Source organism: Vulpes vulpes, chromosome 7, assembly GCF_048418805.1.
Source record: "Vulpes vulpes isolate BD-2025 chromosome 7, VulVul3, whole genome shotgun sequence".
Taxonomy (NCBI): domain Eukaryota; kingdom Metazoa; phylum Chordata; class Mammalia; order Carnivora; family Canidae; genus Vulpes; species Vulpes vulpes.
Window position 1 is genome coordinate 95,371,509 of NC_132786.1, and position 18,738 is coordinate 95,390,246.

General features: G+C 34.2%; 1 protein-coding gene across 1 annotated transcript in view; it reads right to left on the minus strand.

The window, feature by feature from the left end:
• The window catches only part of MEOX2 (mesenchyme homeobox 2), a 65,343-nt gene that overhangs the window by 17,022 nt on the left and 29,583 nt on the right, over window positions 1-18,738 (minus strand). The window lies entirely within an intron of this gene.

Consider the following 18,738-nt stretch of genomic DNA (forward strand, 5'->3'; position numbering starts at 1 on the left):
CAAAAAATGTATTTGCTCTTAATATGATAAAAAGATAAATAAATAAACCACCTCTAGAAAACAATTTCGGATGTAAAATTGTGTTTAATAAGTTGTTTAATATGTATACTTGGGATCTAGGTATGATTGAACTCTTTAATTCCTAAGAAAAAAAGTGTTGACTTAATATGTGAATATTTAAGCAATTTGAATGTTTAGCAACTGGACCATAAAAGTCAGTTCAAGGTCAGACAAAGCATACATAAAAGTGTGTGTGTATTTACTGACTTTTTAATTTCTATTTAAGTTTAGTCTCTTTGAGGGCAATAGCAATTCTATTCTCTTATTTTATATAATACCTATTCTAATGTGGAATCTATAAATAAAATTGTGTTCATAAGACTCAAAATATGAAAAGTTTTTAAAGTGTTTGTTCACTATATATGAGATAGACAAAGATGCACAACACTGGAGGGCCGGGGTGGCTGAGTGGGTTAAGCAGCCAATCTTGATTTTGGCACAGGTTAATGATCCTGGGATTGAGCCTGGTGGCAGGCTCAGCACTTAGTGGGGAGTCTGCTTGAGGATTCTCTCTCTCCCTCTGCTCCTCCCTGCCATTTGTGTGTGCATGCTCTCTCTCTCTCTCTCTCTCTAAAATAAGTAAATAAATCTAAAAGAGAGAGAGAGAGAGATGCACAACACCTAAAAGGGCTATCCAAACACCAAAGTTTATAATGCCATTTAGAAATAATAATAATTTGGAGCATAGTGTTCCATTTTTATTCCTATGCATTTAAGGTATAATTAACATAGAGTATTTCACTTATCCTTATTGTATCCCTGAGATGTAGGTTAGAAGACATTCTTAATATACTGAAGAATAGAATATGTGCCTATATTGGAAAAAATTCCACATAAACCAATAACAGGTAATCAGACCAGCTCTAGTAATTCATGTTGAATCTATTTTCAGTGATATAGCAACATGATCAAGGTAAAGTCTCTTATAAATTACAGTCTCTTAAAAATTACTTCAGTTCTCTATTTTTGTGCATGTACACACAAATTGTGATGTCTTTATTAGGTGGGAGTACAAAGAATTCTTCTAAGAACCCAAACAAGAAAAGCAATATAGGAAAAATGATGGTTAATAAAGGGTTACAAAGTGTGGGGCACCTGGGTGGCTCAGGTGGCTAAGCCAACTTAATTTTGCTCAAGTCATGATCTCAGCATTGTGAGATTGAGCCCCATGTTGGGCTCCACACTGGGCATGGAGCCTCCTTAAGATTCTCTTTCTCTCTCTTCCTCTGCCCCTCCTCCATCTCTTAAAAAAGGGGTTACAAAGAATGACATTTTAATTTTTTTAATTGACAAATGTAAAATGGTATACTTTAGGAAAGATTTTTTGGGGCAACATTTGTTTCTTCACCCAGTGATGTTTAACTATGATAAGTAATATACATATTATATACATATATGTGTATATATGTGTATATGTATATAGATCTATAGATCTATAGATATATATATTAGTGTTCTTTTCTGTCTGGCTAGGAAAGTCTAACTGAAGTCAAGAGGGCCCTGGATAATGGGAATCCACTAGACAAGGCACTCTGATGTGAACAGTTTCATTCTGACTCTTTCTAGAATCTCTGTTGGCCAGATGTAAAGTTGTATATGTCCAGCAGCAGCAGCAGCTACTACAAAAAGTCTGCATCAAAATTTTGGCACACTGGCCATTACTTTTCCTCTGAGGGATGACCGTATGATTCACTGAAGCAGTGGCACAGTCGGAAATTCCTCAGATTTCACTGACCACATTTCTGGGTGTGTCACTTACCCCTGTGTTGACTGGCTTCCCACGTTGGCAGAGCAAGCAGGGCTTTATTCAGAGCAAAAGTAGTTTGTGATATGTCACACATAGGCTTTACCTTATAATAAGCCACTAAGACCAGGTAAGTTTTGTAATAGATGATGTATGAACTCTCGGGTAGGGTATGCCTACACAATGCCAACTTACCTGACTCAAAGTGGAAGCTTCAGTCATTATTATTATTATTATTATTATTATTATTATTATTATTATTTAGCTACAGATTTACCAACCCCTACATTTTTAGAGCATTTAGCTATTAGGTGTAAGCAAACCTTGATGACTTATTTTTGTTTTTAATTTAATGTTTCCATTGACTGTCCTGGCAGACTGCAAACTCAGTCATAGCCTAAAATACTCAGATAAGTACCTCTCAAAGGATCTATATTCTCATGTGAATCAAAAGTATTGATGCCAATTTGGAGCCATGCTCACTCTGAAATCTGCAGCTGATTATTCTTTATATGGGGACAACACTCTTTTCCTTTCTGTAAAGCAACTCTGGAAACTGACAGCAAAGCCAGAGCATTTTTTCTCATAAGCAATTCAATTTGAATGATTCATGGTTAACACAATCCCTTATATAAGCATGAATGAACAAATTCACATGGAGGAAAGCCTATTAATTTATATTTATTTTTGAAATACTTTAACTTTTGTAGTATTCAAAAGTCCTTCAAAATCAGTACACACATCACACACAAATACACAAGCACACAGAACTCCGGCCAATACTTGTAAAAATGGTCATTTGGAGTGGATCTAAATACATGCCCATTATAACTAGAAATATACAACAGGAGGTTTATATATCCAGTGACTGAATTTAAACAAAAATCTGGCTATAATTCAACATTTAAATCCAAAAGCAATTTACTGAATGCCTGAGTTCCAGACCAAAGTAGCTCACAGAGTATAATCCAGTGACTAAAACAATGCGAACTGTGCACACTTACATTTACATTTACCATAATCACACATGGGATAGTTATATTGTAATTAACTTGATGAAGAGTGGGTGTGTGCTTCCTGAATTCATCACTCGAGAGAGAATGCCAATACAGTTGAGGTATCACCAATGTCAATTAATTCTGTGTACACTTTCCCGTGTATCTGTGATTCTGTTGTGGTTTTCACCCACATTGCTCCCACTTTTGCTTCCCACTATTGAAAACATGCTCCTTGGAACTACATTTCTGCACTTATATTTCCTATAATCTTGGATTTTTAAAAATTTGTCTTTCTTCTTTTTCCCCATCCATGTCCTGAAGCCCATCATTTACCTCCACTACTATCACCTGACTAGTTTTTCTTTGGTGGAAAATGAGTGGGACGCTTGAACAAGGCTTTTGGCAAATTGCACACCAGCTTCCATCTGTTTTCCAGCTGTTTCAACTGAGGCAAATATCCCTCCGTTTTCTTCAACCTCCTGTATCCTATGCCAAATGGTAGGTGTTGAGGGGGGAATCTGGAAACTGCCATACTTTCTTCCCTACAGCCACAAACAAAATGTCACCATCTGTACAGTATATTCCAATGTAAAATATTACAATTGTTGTTTCTCGTCTCAGATGCTTTAAGGCACATGTGGGTGCACTCTCACACTCCCTCGCTGCTTGGAGGAAATGTTGACTTATGTGTTCAGGTAGAGTTGGCAGTCCCAGTTCCCTAACCTTTTGCTCCCTGGGACTATGCTAATGGAAGAAGTCTGCAATACTTCCGTGGAGGATAAAAATTGCCCTCCAAGGATCATTTCTGTCTAGCATTTAGAACTTCTCCACATGTGACTTTTTATTTCCCCTAGTGCAAGAGGATGCCAAAAGATAATAATGTTTTATTGAAGACAAGTAATGTAAGGGCTTGGTCTGTTCACTAGTGCCATAGAATGCTTTTTAGCAAAAGAGAAATATTAAAGTATGATTGAGTATATTTTTTTGGCTAACCTGGGTAAGCTTATTAACTTGTTTAAATGAGGAACATAATTTACCTATGTCTGTAAAACATCAAAATGTAAAGGAATGTCTCTATAGCTTAGACTACAATGAATATTTATTCCATACTCCAAAGGAAGATTGAATACTAAGCCATTGTCTATTTTAGTCCTTTGCAACTTCTTGTATCGATGTTTTTGTACTCTATTCAAAATGATAGATATTCTGTTATTATTAACAAAGCTGCACAAATGGTTGGTATCGGAAGCTAATAATTATAATTACATGGGCATAAGGATTGTGGATGGAGGCAGGGAAATTTATAGAATAATCCTATTGGTGCTAGTATTTTCACATTTAAATGGGAAATAGCCTACCTTATGGGAAATTTATCCAACTTGCTACTCCAGCTTCTTAATGACTAGGAATATCAGCTTCTCCAGACTTTTTTCCAGAATAAGCAACCTTCCCAGGGGTTCTTAAATTCTCTTGCCAATCCATGATCCACTCTCCAGATTTGAAAACCATAGCATGGTGATCTACTATTACTAATGAATATTATATACTGAGATGTTACAGGAAAAAATATGATTGGAAGCCACTATACTCATTCTAGAATAAGAATTAGTTCTGAAAACATTCACTATTTCTTGCACCTTTGATGTGAAAAACATAGAGCTATAATTGTTTCTCTTTACTTATACAGCAAACCCAAATTTCAAAGACCATTTTTAGTTTAGTATTAGTAATAGTAATGGCAATTCAACATGCAAAAATAATTCTACAGAGCCTCCTTGCTCATTGTTCCTTTGATTATCAGTCAATAATTCATTTCAATTCCCTACTCTTTGTGCACATAAATATAGGAATCCATTTTTACCTTGCAGCCTCCTCTTAGTGGAGTCCCTTTGTTTTTAAAGAATGACAGGTTAACAGTTGGTTTTAATTTCATTACCTTGCCCTTCTTATTATTTATTTACTATGTAGTTCTTTCTATAATAAGAGGATGTCAACCTAATGGTCCTTCCTCTTGCCACAAAAACAAAGTAAAATACAGAAAGAACTAACAAATTTTGATAAAATTAATATTGTACAATTCCAAATATTCTTAAACAAAATAGTATTTTGGTTAAAAAAAATTAAGCAGAGGCAAAGACACACAAAATGAAAATACAATGCAACTTACTTGGGTCAAATTTAGCATAATTTTAGTTCTCACTACCAAGTTCAAAGTATTTAGCACAAAAACAAAAGCAGCATATGTCTTCTGGGTAAATGTAAACTTCTTCAATCTTGCTACATACTTCTAGGATTAGAAACTGGTTACAGATGCCCAGAATTGACTTTATGTCTCTTGCTATATTCCAGAGAGAAAACATAAACTACAGAAATATCATGGCCATCTGTCCAGCAAAAGAAGGCACGCATACATGTTTGAATTGTGCCTGCTAGCAAAGGACTTTACAATAATCACCATTTGCACTCCAATGGAACACCTAGTGAAGAGCTTTTGACATACATTTTCCTGATCCTATTAGTTTAAAGAATGCACCCTTCCTGTGAGATCTCATCAAATGATCTGTGCTCCTTTCTTCCAATGATTACCACATTCTGTGGTAGTCGTGGATCCTTTGTTTCCTCAAGTAGGATATAAATGTTTCATACATACTACTGTCCTCATTTATTCAGTAGTTGGAAGCAAATATAAAGATAATCCTGGCATCCACGTTACATCCCAATTCTTGCAGAAGCAATGGACAAGGGCATGCAGAAGATGCAAACTTCTATAGGCATCCCTCATTCACCTCCTACTCAATTCTTATGTCAGGAAATGGCTTTGTGTTCCATGGTGTTACTGTAGCCTTGAGAGAATAAAGAGGGAAACAAACTCTTTTCAGAAGTTAGGGATAATAAGTAACTTGGCAGTACCAGAATTGTGACATTTCTAGTTTACAGCTGTCAATAGAGCAAAAAGGGTGGAAATCTCTTATGACTTCCGAAAACACCACACCGCTTTTGCAGTAAGGCACCAAAATTTTCAGTACCAATTCTGCTAGAAGCTTGGAACAGGAGAGCTTCTATAAAGGTTTTTTGTTTTGTTTTGTTTTGTTTTTTATTCTGGAAGACAAATCTATATCCTCTAACAGTCTGAGGGCTTGCACTTATGTCGTGATTCTGAGACTTTTTTGTTAAGCCACCAGTAACTATAATGTATTTTTATAGCGGTAACTCATAATAAATTGAGTTTCTTATTCATTTTCATGTCTGCTTTGCTTCTCTGAATTCTAGAGTCCAGCTAATTTAAGATTAAAAAATGTTCTTTACTCATCTTCATATTCCCAATATTAAGCACCTAATTCTGAGTTTTTGCTGGAACTTGGATTTTCATGCTGTTTGTGGATTATGATTCCAATGATAATCCTAAGGGGTTTTGTTCATTTATCAGAATTTATCTTCAGCTTAAAAAAAGAGAAAGCACCACAGCAATATTACTTTATATTAGCTTTTCAAAGCACTTAATTAATAGGAGATAGTAACAAGGAATATTATTTACATTTTATACCTGTAATGATATCTCTAAATATGTTCAGATAGAAAAGCAGCAATTTAAATTATAAAATTTAAAACTGAGGAGGCTGGAGGCTTTGGGTGGCTCAGTTGCTTAAGTATATGACTTAGTTTTGGATCAGGTCATGATCTGAGTCGTGAGATGGATGTCCATGGGTAGAGCTCTCCTGCTGCATAGAGCCTGCTTAAGATTCTTTCTCTCCCTCTCCCTCCCCCTTTGCTCCTAAGGCCTCCCACACTCTCCCTGTTTGCACAGGTACATGCATGCTCTCTTTCTAAAGTAAATAAGTAAATAAAATACTTAAAAAAATGAGGATACTAAATGTTATACAAATGAAGGAACAGACCGTACGCAGATTATAATTACTATTCTTAGCACTATTAATTGACATATTGGACTAGATAAACCTTGTTAAATTTATATTCAGTGAAATATGAATATAGGGCATTTTAGGATGTTTGGCAGCATTCAGGTTTGTACTCACTAGATGCCTGTAGCAACTCTCAAGCCCATTTTGGCACTGTCAAACACTACACAGAACTTTCAGTTCAATTTAAAATCCAGATAAACAACAACAAAAATCAAGGTAGACAATGCATTTTTTAGTATAAGTATATCCCAAATATTGCATGGAATGTATTTACATTAAAACTATCAAAAGTTAATCAGAAATTAAAATTGAACTGGGCATGACGTATTTATATTGGCTAATTCCTGGCAACCTTGTCCCAGTTATGGCATTCAAAAATGTTTACAAATATTGTCCACGTCTCCAAAGGGAAAAATCTCTCCCAGTTGAGCCCCACTGAACACAGGTAATACTTGAGACAAGATATCAGTAACTCCATGGTACACAACTCTTTCTAGGAGTGATCAGCTTGATTCAGAAGTTAAGGTGAATTTCTTGTGTGTAAATAATACCTTCTTTACGCTATGGCCAATCCTTGTCTCCTTCAACTCAACGACTGGATTGTCTCATGATAAAAATTGCTCAAAAAGTGTTTTTGCCAATGCTAATCTATCCAAATATATAATTGCAAAATAATAATTTCTAAGAATTTCTGAGATTCTGAGAATTTCTAACAATTTCTGAGAATTATCCAGACAAAACAGTAAAATGGTGCATATAAAATCGTTAAAGCATTTTTTTTGCCATTTCTCTAAACTATCTTGTTAGAGATGTGATAAGTGTCAATAGATTTCAGAAGAGAGCATTATGTTTCTCTAGCACATCATAGCACATAATACTAATTTAATTATTCTATTATAATAAATCTGAAACATCCTGACTTAATATGCACGGATTTTAGAGTCTGAACAGTCCTTACAAATCATCTATTTGGAAACCCGCTCTATTTATAGATGGGAAAAATGAGACTCAGTGACTGAGGGGCTCACTGAAGGTCCCATACTGTCATACAATATTTCTGGCCTCCAGTGTCAGTTATAGAAACAGACATAAATCCATTTTACAGACCTCCCTAAATATCCTTTACCCCTTGCATGGCCTTTTCATAAGAACAAAGATTGAGAAACACCAACATTTTTAATTGTGATACTAAATATGGCTAAGAGCACCATCTCTGCCACTTATCTGCTTATTCCACTAATCAAATCATCCCTTTTTCTCATCTTTAACACAGAATTAAAGTGAAGTGGATTAACTTAAGTAAATCATTCGGCACAGTGCCTGCATATTGTGGACACTCAATAATCAGTTGTAAGTTCTAGCCATTATTAAGGAAGGACCTTAATACTGCATCCCAGAACCTCAGTAATTGACAATGATAGATTAATAGAATCAGGTTTTAGAAGTTTTTTTTTTTCTTTTAAACTGTAGGAAAATTTCCTCTCTCTAAAATAAATAAATAAATAAATAAATAAATAAATAAATAAATAAATAAATCTTTTAAAAGGGGGAAGGAGAGTGCCTGGGTGGCACAGTCTTTTAAGTGACTGATTCTTGGTTTCAACTCTGGTCATGATCTCCAGGTCCGGAGATGGTCCTAGTCGGGCACTGCCCTAAGCACAGAGTCCGCTTGGGTGTTTCCTCTCCACTCCCTCTGCGCCTCCCACCACTACCTCCTGCTCTCTCTCTCTTAAATCAATCAATCAATCAATCTTTAAACAGAAGGAAAATTTCATCCTGAAAACAAAACTCAATATAAAACCAAAAAAAAATTATAATTTGCATAGTAACTACCAAGCTTCTATTTTACACTGACAATTAATGAATCCCTAAAAATATCTCTGTTACTTTTGATTAGTCTACAAATGAAATTAAGTTTAAGATTTAATTATGATTTTCCAGTGAAACTGTTGAGGTGACAGTTTATCTAAGTCCTGTGGGATCAATGTCTGAATTTTTTTTTCTCTGAAAGCTTTTATTTAAAAAATTGATAAAACTTAACTAAAACTGGCATATCCAATGAACTAGAGTCAGGTTGTGTTTGTGTTGTGTGTGTGTGTGTGTGTGTGTGTGTGTGTATTTCTTCTCCTTTAAAGAATCCTAGCAGCCGTTTACATGGATTGAGATAGTTTAGGTAGATAGGAGTCACATTCTGTTTTGATGTTAGGGCATACAAATGTTTATGAGCAAACACTATTAAATAGGTTTAAAAAAAAACAGGTCAGGGGTATTTATTAAACAAATAAACATACAAACTTACTCTCTTAAATACTGTGCACTTATTTCCTTAGAAATATTATCTAATAATTTTCCTCTCATATAGAAGGTTTGAGAATAAATTATTTGTTTCTTAACCTCAGATATAATATTAGATGATTAATGGCAAATAATTTATAAATTGATTTTGCTTTAATTTCATAGTAGAAAAGAAACTATAAAAATAATATATTAAAATAATAAAATAAAAACAATCATAAAATCCCAACCAACCAGGGGCTCTGGTCCAGGAACCAAGCAGCAGTTAGTTTCCTTCTGATTGCTGTTGGTAGAGTTAAATGCTTTTGTCATCTATTTTTTTATTGCAGCTGTACCAGCAAGAAGGAAAACGGTCTTCGGATGACTCATCTGCATTAAAGTCAATTTGTGATTATTTTTGTAAAGGGATTTTCCCAACTGGAAGAAGTGTAAGAATTTAGAGCTTACATTTATGGAACACTATTTAAATCCCTTCCACAAATAGAATTCTATTCACGCTGACTAGGGAACACCTGCTTTCTATTAAATAAATAAATAGGTGAATAAATAAATAATCAGCTCTCTTATGATTAAATCATTTACTTGTGTGATTTGACAATTTCTCTAAATAACAAAGAATAAAGAGTAAGTCTGATGTAAATATGCTTGAGCATAATATGAAAATGACACACATGCTGATGGATCTCAAAATGTACAAGTCATATTATCCTCTTTCTCCTCAGCATCATTACTACTACTCACTGCTTCTATATATTTTGAGTTAAAAAAAAAAAAAAAACAGCAGTTAAATTCACTTGGAAAAAGGATCTGAAACATGAGATCTAAGTATAGGGATCAAATGGTAACTGAAAAGGATTTTTGACAATAAAATGTTTAGAACTTCTGGCCTGTGCCATAAAGAATAAGCAAGCAAAGATCGTTGGTGGCAGAGACCAGTGAAGCTAGAATGGTTGCAAGAGTCTAAAAGACTATGAATAAGAGGAAAAGATGAGGCCTCCATTTAGTTCATAAATATTATTCTGAGAGGTGGAGGAAGAGGTTGAGGCCAGAGATACTGATTCTAGACTTCTATTTCTTAGACAAAGGAAGATAAGAATGATACCCAAGTCCAGAATCTGCTTGCCTATAGAGAAAGGCCATTAGGAACTGACAATATTGTTGAACTGTGAGCTAAATAATAAAGTGTTATTTACATACCAACTGATGCTATAATTCATTTTTGAACCAGGTTTCTATAGCCTATACTCTTATGTTGACAGTGGTGTGATATATATATATATATTATATATATATAAATATATATATTTATATATATAAAATTTATTCTGTCATGTGCTAGCAAATGGATCAGTCCAACATAATAATCAGTCCTAAAGTAGTTTATAATCAATTGGGAATAAAAGCTGATACAGATAAATCTATAAATAATTATAAATAGTTATTTGGGGTATAACATCACAAGCACCTGTTTATTAAATTTAATATTTGGGGATGTATAGCTTGTGTTTTCATAAGACCGTTTTGTGGAAATATCTGAATAATATCACTATTACTACATTTCATGGGGGGTGATAATATAAAGATATACATATATATTTGCATATATAACAGATTCTAACCACCTACCCATGAAGCCTTTAATCCCACATATGGTATGAAACATTCTATAAAGTCTTAATGATTGCTATATAGGAAACTTCTAAAAGTCTTCTAGGAAGACTTTTTGAAGGTCTTAAATGCAATTATACATTTGATATAGAAACTTAAGAACTTAAGGGCAATTATCATCTAACCATCCATAATAATTTAAAGACTAACTTGAACGTAAGACTAAAAGAATTACACTAGGAAAATTTTTACTGAAGTCTAAAAGATAAAAATTATCGTAATACCTCCTATATTATACTACATGTGAAAAAACTTCTACATCTATTTCTAATCTCTACCAAGTCTGTATACCGATGATACAGAGTTAAGTTTATGAGAGAGTGAAGCTTTAAGCTAGGTTTGGCAGATAATTCATGGCTTGTAACTTTACATCAAATTGAGGCACTCCACCAAAACTCACAATTTAATAAAATATTTTATTTTTTTCATATGTCATAGATCACAGACTATAGTTTTTGAAATGTTTCAAAAGCTTTTGAACGTTACATATCAAATAGCATTTAGTATTCCACTACACCCTGGAGGGAAAGGGTGTTTCCCTTTTCCATTTCACAAACATTTTTGTTGTACCCAATACTTGAGAGTCAACACCGTGTTGTACAGAAGACATGTACAGTTTGCTCCTAAAATGTAATTTTCCAACACACACATACACAAAGCATATCCTCTGCTTATCTTGTAATAATTTCAATCAGTGGACAGATCTATGTACACATTTTTAAAAGTTCTGCATTGATTAAACAGAATTGTGATTATAATTAGAGCTGTATAAGTTAACAGCTTTACATACTTACTGTTTAAAACTTTTACATATTTAGAAGGGAAGAATGACTTGGGGGAAAGTAGCAGGAGCTTTGAAGTCTGCCAACCTGAGTTGGAAATCCACTGTTGCTACTTACTGTGTGGTCCTCTGAGCCTGTTTCTGAAATTCAGATTCCCCATTTACAGAATCCACATGGGATTGTTATAAAGAGAAAAATTAGGGAATTTAAAGTGTGTATATCTAAGATATAGAACCAATTCACTAATATATATTTATTATTATTATTATTATTGTTATTATTTAATTTATGATAGTCACACAGTGAGAGAGAGAGAGAGAGAGAGAGAGGCAGAGACACAGGCAGAGGGAGAAGCAGGCTCCATGCACCGGGAGCCCCACGTGGGATTCGATTCCGGGTCTCCAGGATCGCGCCCTGGGCCAAAGGCAGGCACCAAACTGCTGTGCCACCCAGGGATCCCTATTATTAATAATATTATTAAACTAAAGAAGTATCATGAATCAGACTTAATTAACTGAAATTTTTACTAAATCACATTTATTAGACTTTTAATTTTATATGAATCACTTAACTGTCATTTCACACCTAGCCTTTAGTGAAATGTATCTTGATGTGTTTTTTAAAATGAAACTGATCTGAAAAAAAAGGTGATTATATTTTTTTAGCTTTTTCTACCCATACATATTTTAAAAGACCCAGCTGTGCTCATAATTTCTTTGGCCAATCAGCAAGGTTTAATTATGTTTCCTTTAAAAAATAAATGGGGTCTTGCAAGTCCGTATGATTTTATTTTTTTCATATTTTCTTTTTACAGCTTTGCTACTAAAAAGTAGAGTCAAAATTATACTTTTTTTTGAGTATAATTAAATGGCACTATCTTTTATTTTCAAAGTAAACCAAATAAAAAGTGTACATTTGTATGTACGTAAGTAAATACATATATATGTATACTTTAAACATTTAAAGTATTTTGTTTGCTTCAATCACCACTGGTCACATATGCATGTAGTCAAAGTCATGCACATATCTGGCACATAAATAAAACATTTGTAGATTTTTAAATTTTTGATCACTTGTGCAATATTTGAATACTCTTTTTGAATGATTTGGAATGAATTACACCCAGTTGTGTACTGATAGGAAGGGAAAAATCCTATGGTAGTTCAAGTTGCCACTTTCCATGATGTATATACTTTCACCTTAGGGAATTTCAAGCCACTAAGTCAAGGTGATGTCAACTGGTTCTCAAACTTCCCAAAAATTTAACAATTGACTCCAGAGAGTCCCTCCTTAAATGGCCCCAGCACAGCAGTAACACCCCATTTAACAAACTAAATTCTGATATCCAGAAACTATCATAAAATCATAAATAGCAATGTCTACAGTAATAAAGTCTTAGAAAAGAAAGAAAGATCAATAAGGCTAAGAGTATATGTTTAGCTAATTTGAAAATGATCTCAAGGACTAGACAATAGTATTTACAGCAGTATTCTAAAGTTCATCTATAAACTAATAGTTTGATCTGATAATCAATTCACCAAAATGTGTAAGTCACAGAAGCTCTGCTCATGCTATTTTGGGCAAAGAAAGGCTAGGAGTTACTTTAAATAAGTAAAAAAGATTTATTTTTAATCTTATGCAATACATAGTAAACCACCACCAATCATAAATTTTTGCAATAATCACTACATCTAAGTATTTTGTTGTTTAAATGATATAATAACTGTGCCAAACCAAAAGAATAGTATAAAATACATTTAAGTGTTTTGTTGTTTAAATGATATAATAACTGTGCCAAACCTAAAGAATACTATAAAATACATCAATAAGAAAGGAGACCATCCTTCAATATCCAAATACTGGAAACTAAAAATATAGACATGGTCTCATACCAGTGAAAAGAAACTCCAAACTTCCCACAACTGCAATAATACTTTCCTTTTAAGATGGAAATTGAAATTATTTTCTCTTGAAAATATTTCTACGTTGAAATTACATAAGGAACTTATAACTGAAAACAAAGGAAAATATTTAAGAATTGTTTGGAAAAAGACCATAGAGTACCTAAATTTGGGGGGCTGTCAACAAAGAAAAAAAAAGCATTTCTCAGAGGGTCTCTGGACTATCATGCTATTTTAAGTACGACACAATCTAAGTAAAAAATACAACGTACCTGGTCTCTAGAAAGATGTTGGCTTACAAATAGTAAACAGAAGGAAAATTACACAGAGGGATATAAACCTTGTATTCTGAGGAATGCATATAAGCAATTTTGTGTCACATGCATTTAAGTGTGTGCCTGTGTGTATGCACATGTGGCAGTACTAAAGGGGAAGTTTTCTTATTTTTAAGCTTACATTTAATTATAACATCAGGGAATCTTCCATAATGGGCACTTGCTATGAAAAACTGGAAATGAAAAAGAATGTGTTTATAATTAAGCTCCATGTTAGCAGTCCCACAATAAATGTTCATTAATCTATTCTAAAACACTAGGCTTTCTGGGGATAGCTATGGAAATGAAAATGGCAACAGGCTTGGCATAAAATCTCAGCGCTCTCGTCTCTCTGCACTGACCTAACAGTTGTAATGCCGTTATTCTCAGTTTACTGCCAGCCTTGTAGATTTCCTAAACAGACTAGTGAGATAATAGACATAAAAGTACTTCATAAACTTCCCCACAAATAAATAGTTTAACCAGAGATAAAGTTTCTAAAGCACTTTGAGATATGTTTTCACAATATAATTGCATTTTTTTTCTCCCCAGATCTCGAACGAAGTGACATTGGCTTTCTATTATCAGCTCTTTCACATGCTACACACTTACCTCTTTCCACTCTGGAATATACTATTTCTCAACTGTAGAAAAGACTATATTTGCAACATGTGAAAGTTTTGAATCTCAGTTTGATAAAGCATATTAAGCTCAGTAAAATCCATGCTATTAAAGATCTGGGCTATGGGAAATACTGTATTTAAGCGATCATGTTTTAAATGCTTATTATATTACAAACAGATCTCCATCATGTGCTTACTTGGCTATCAAGCAATGTCTTATTAAAAGTACTCCATGGAACATGAGAAGGTTTTCATAATGAAGAGAAAAAGCTCTATAATTCCTAATTATATTTAATCACCAATTTGAGAACTCCAGTATTTTTCACGTAAATAAATCACACTGACATAAAATTAATATCCAAAGTATGAAAGAATAATAATTTAGTGAGTCCATGTTAAACGTTGCTAAGATAATAATTGATTTAAATAAGTGTTTTCTCTTTACCCCAGCTCATAATCCTCAAGGTACTATACAGAATGTTGTTCACAGGTCAAAATGTATTTGCCATACTAAATGCAATTTAGTCACATATTCTATTTTTATATACATGTGGATACACACCAAGACACAAATATAACAAACATATTTATTATATGTTAAGCAAACCATAGCTAAACTTAATACTTTACCTAATGTTCATGAGACTCAAATACAAGAAAAATTCCTTAATTTAGGTATTTCAATAGTTTCATAAGAAGAAAGTTTTTAATAGCTTAAATAAGGTCTTTTCTGATGGTGATTATGCTCTAAAAATATCAGTTGACGTTTCTCCTGTGAAAAAGAAATCATCATGCAATTCCCACAAACCTATGATACTTAAACATGCATAAAATGACTGTAGGAAGAACTGTCAAGGCTGATTTTAACCAATAATCTAGGTTTGCCTCATGAAGCCATGAGACATACCATGTTATGGTATATCATAACATTATCTCAGTGAGGTCTCTGTGCTTCCCACATTAAAATGGTAGGACATTTCCAGACATATGGCTCAAAGATATGTTTTAGTAAATTCTATAGCTAAATTCAACAAGCACTAAGATTCCGCTTGTTATTCAAAAGTCTGCTTTGATGGCTTGATTTCTTTGTCTTCTCATATTACACTATTTCCTTTCCTTAAGTAATTGTATGCATTAACATAGCAAAATCTCAAGGATCACAATCTAGGTTCTAAAATGTAAAGACAGGAAGCTCAATTTTATGGAACATGTAACTAAAGCTGCTGTGAACAGTTATTATATACTAGTGGCAAAGCTATAAAACGGAAACTTTATAATTGTTTATAATAGCCAACAACAACAACAAATCACAAAAAGTTTATTATTGTACTTTTCCTTAAATTGCTAGAACATGAGCTCTCAGTTTTGAAAGATAATCATTAATAAAACAATAAGATTTTTAAAAGTTAATTAACTTCATCTTTTTTAGGATTATCATGTATACATTAGCTCATCTTCTTACAAAGATATCACTTCAAAACTGTAGTTTACTTTTAAAGCCCTCAATTTACAACCCTGTTTTGGAGAACTCATAAGACAAACTCAGATAATGGAAACATAATAATCTCAAAAGAGATTTCCTTTTTTCACTCATTGAAGTGGAAAAATCTGGCCTTCAAAATACTAAATATTAACATGTTGACCCTATCATGACAGTGATATTCCCACAGCATTCAAATTCATCCTTATGACATATGTTTTTTTAAATTAAATTAATACACATTGGAAAATAAATATCAAAAATAAGCAAACTTGGGGCACCTGGGTGGCTCAGCAGTTGAGCATCTGCCTTTGGCTCAGGGCAGGGCATGATCCCAGGATCCTAGGATCTAGTCCTTCATTGGGTTCCCAGCAGGGAGCTAGCTTCTCCCTCTGCCTCTCTCTGTGTGTCTCTCATGAATAAGTAAAAAAAAAAAAAAAAAAAATCTTAAAAAAAAAAAATAAGCAAGCTTTGTCTTCCTTATATTTAAAAAGTCTAAGATTTAATGTAATATTGGCTTCTTTGAGTTATTATCATTAGCAGTATGAATAATAAATATAGATAAAGCATGGCTACTTTAAAAGATAAGACTTTATTAGAATTATTTCACTGAACAACAAGACAATTTTGAACACTTAATCATGATTTAGGAGAATGCCTTCTCTTTCTTGAAAAATGTAGCTACCCATAAAAAAAATGATTTTATGCTTTTGTGAAAAAAGGAAAAAAAAAAAAAAAACCAGGAAAGTGAGGATCACATCACATCACACAGTAAATAAATGACAGCTTTCATTTGGAAGTTTTAAGATGGCTCTCTTGTTGGAAGCTGTATAATCACTGCCGGGACACAGAGGAAAGGATAGCAAGCCAGAGAAGGGGATCTGGGTCCTTTATTGTTACCATTAAAGTCTTACATAAAACTGTCTCCACATTCCATAAAAATGCCATGGTGCTTCAGGAAAAATACAGACCTGAGACAATAGTTTATTTTGGCTGGAACTAAAGTTCCAGAACTGAAGAGTTACTGCCAGAAATAGGAACCAGCTTTGAGAAAAATCTAACTGACCTAGGATGCAGCGAAAGTGCAGCATTAATACCCTTGTGCTTGGAGATCTGAATCAAGGGTCCTTTGTTAAGAACCTTGCAACATAATTAATCATCCAGAGGAAGTAAAGAGCTTTGAGGTTGGAGTCTAGTTACCCAGGGAATTCCCTCTTCCTCTGGCACCCACTTGCCAGCAGAACTATAAAATAGGAGCAGAAATATCTCACTCTGTAAATGATTAATATAGCTGATTTACATGAAATTAAGTTGTTCACTAGCTAAGCCACAGTTGACCTGGGTTCCAGGGAGGCCCTCCCACAATTCCCTGAATAACCAAAGCAAGTCACCATGTCCGGGCTGCCCCATTGCCATTCCCCTTAATCTTCCCTCTCAAAATGGGGAATCCTCCTAGGGCTGAACTTCTATAAAGAATTCCCATAACTAAACAGTTCACGATTTTCAAGGCATCAATTACCATATAATTCCACTCCACAAATATTTATTAAATACAAATTGGTAAATAATAGATCATGTAACTTCATTCAGGAGCTTATAAAAATTGTGTGTGTGTATCTGTGTGTATGTGTGTGTGTTTAGGGCAGAAATCAGAAAGAATTTTTTTTTTTTAATTTCAAAAACAGCTCAAAACATCAAAGAACAGCTTAGCGCCAGAAGAGAGATACAAACATCTATGGATAATCAAAGAAGGATTTTAAAAATTTGCATGAAATTGAGGGATCATGAAATTTCCTGAATAGATTATATTTTTGATGGTTTCGGAAAAAAAGGCAGAGCTTCTGCAATGGGAGAGAATGTAAGAGGGCTTCTCAGGTGACAGGGAAACTCAGGTTAGAGACTGAGTAATGAGTACAGAAAACAGTGAGCACCAGTTGTATGAAGCACAGATGAGAGCGATGATTGGGATCATCCCAGAAAGATAGGGTGAAGCCATGTGGTGCCTTGAAGGACAGGCTGAGGGAATTAATATGTTTTTGAGCAGAAAAAAAGCTGTATTGTCACAGTGGTAAGGAAGAGATACAGCAAAAGTATACAGCCTACAGGATCAGGGTTGATCAGAACACTGCTGCAGACAATCATCTAGAATTCTGGGGAGGTTCTAGTTCAGCAGAAAGCTTGATAGCCCACGGGAAAGTCAAAGACCTTCAACTTGAAACACTACAGAGATTAAAGGGTGGGATGGACCTGTGTATTTTGCAAAACAATTCATCCTAACCTCTGGAAGTTTGTAACCAGATCAGCCTAAAGATAAGATCAAAGGTTTTGGAAATCAACAACAAAGAAGGGGTGGAGAGCTCTCATCAGCTCCACCCTTCCAACTGCCCACAGGGCATTCCCACGAGGTTCTCTTGCCAGCCCCTATGAGGCAACCCATTTTGAGTTAAATTCTTTCCCCAAACTAAACCAGCTTCCTTTTCCAGCCTAGCAGTGGTACAATAGTTAATCCTTAAAGGATTTTGATTCTATTTCTCTCCATCCCTCACAACCTATTTCACAATGTTCTGTATAATTTTCCTTTGAAACAGGAAACAACCTGAGTCAGGTTCGGCATCTTGTGCTAAGAGTACAACCGTAATTGCCTAGTCCAATCCACACTTGTCTGCCTGCTTTCTAGGTATTCTGAAATTGCCCTTATGCTGCTTTTTAAAAATATGTTCATATTGTGTCAAGGAAGGTATCATATCTACAAAAGACGCTGGTCTCATTACTGTATCTCAAGAATATCTCAAGCCAATTCCATCTCCTGCAAATGTGATTATTCATAAAATGTTTACTGAGTGCTTCCTGTGTGCCAAAACTGTGCAGGATACCAAGGGGACACAAACTGGAATAAGCAATCATCCCTACCCTGGAGGAGCTCACAGAATTGAAGAGGGAGAGGGAAGGGAGA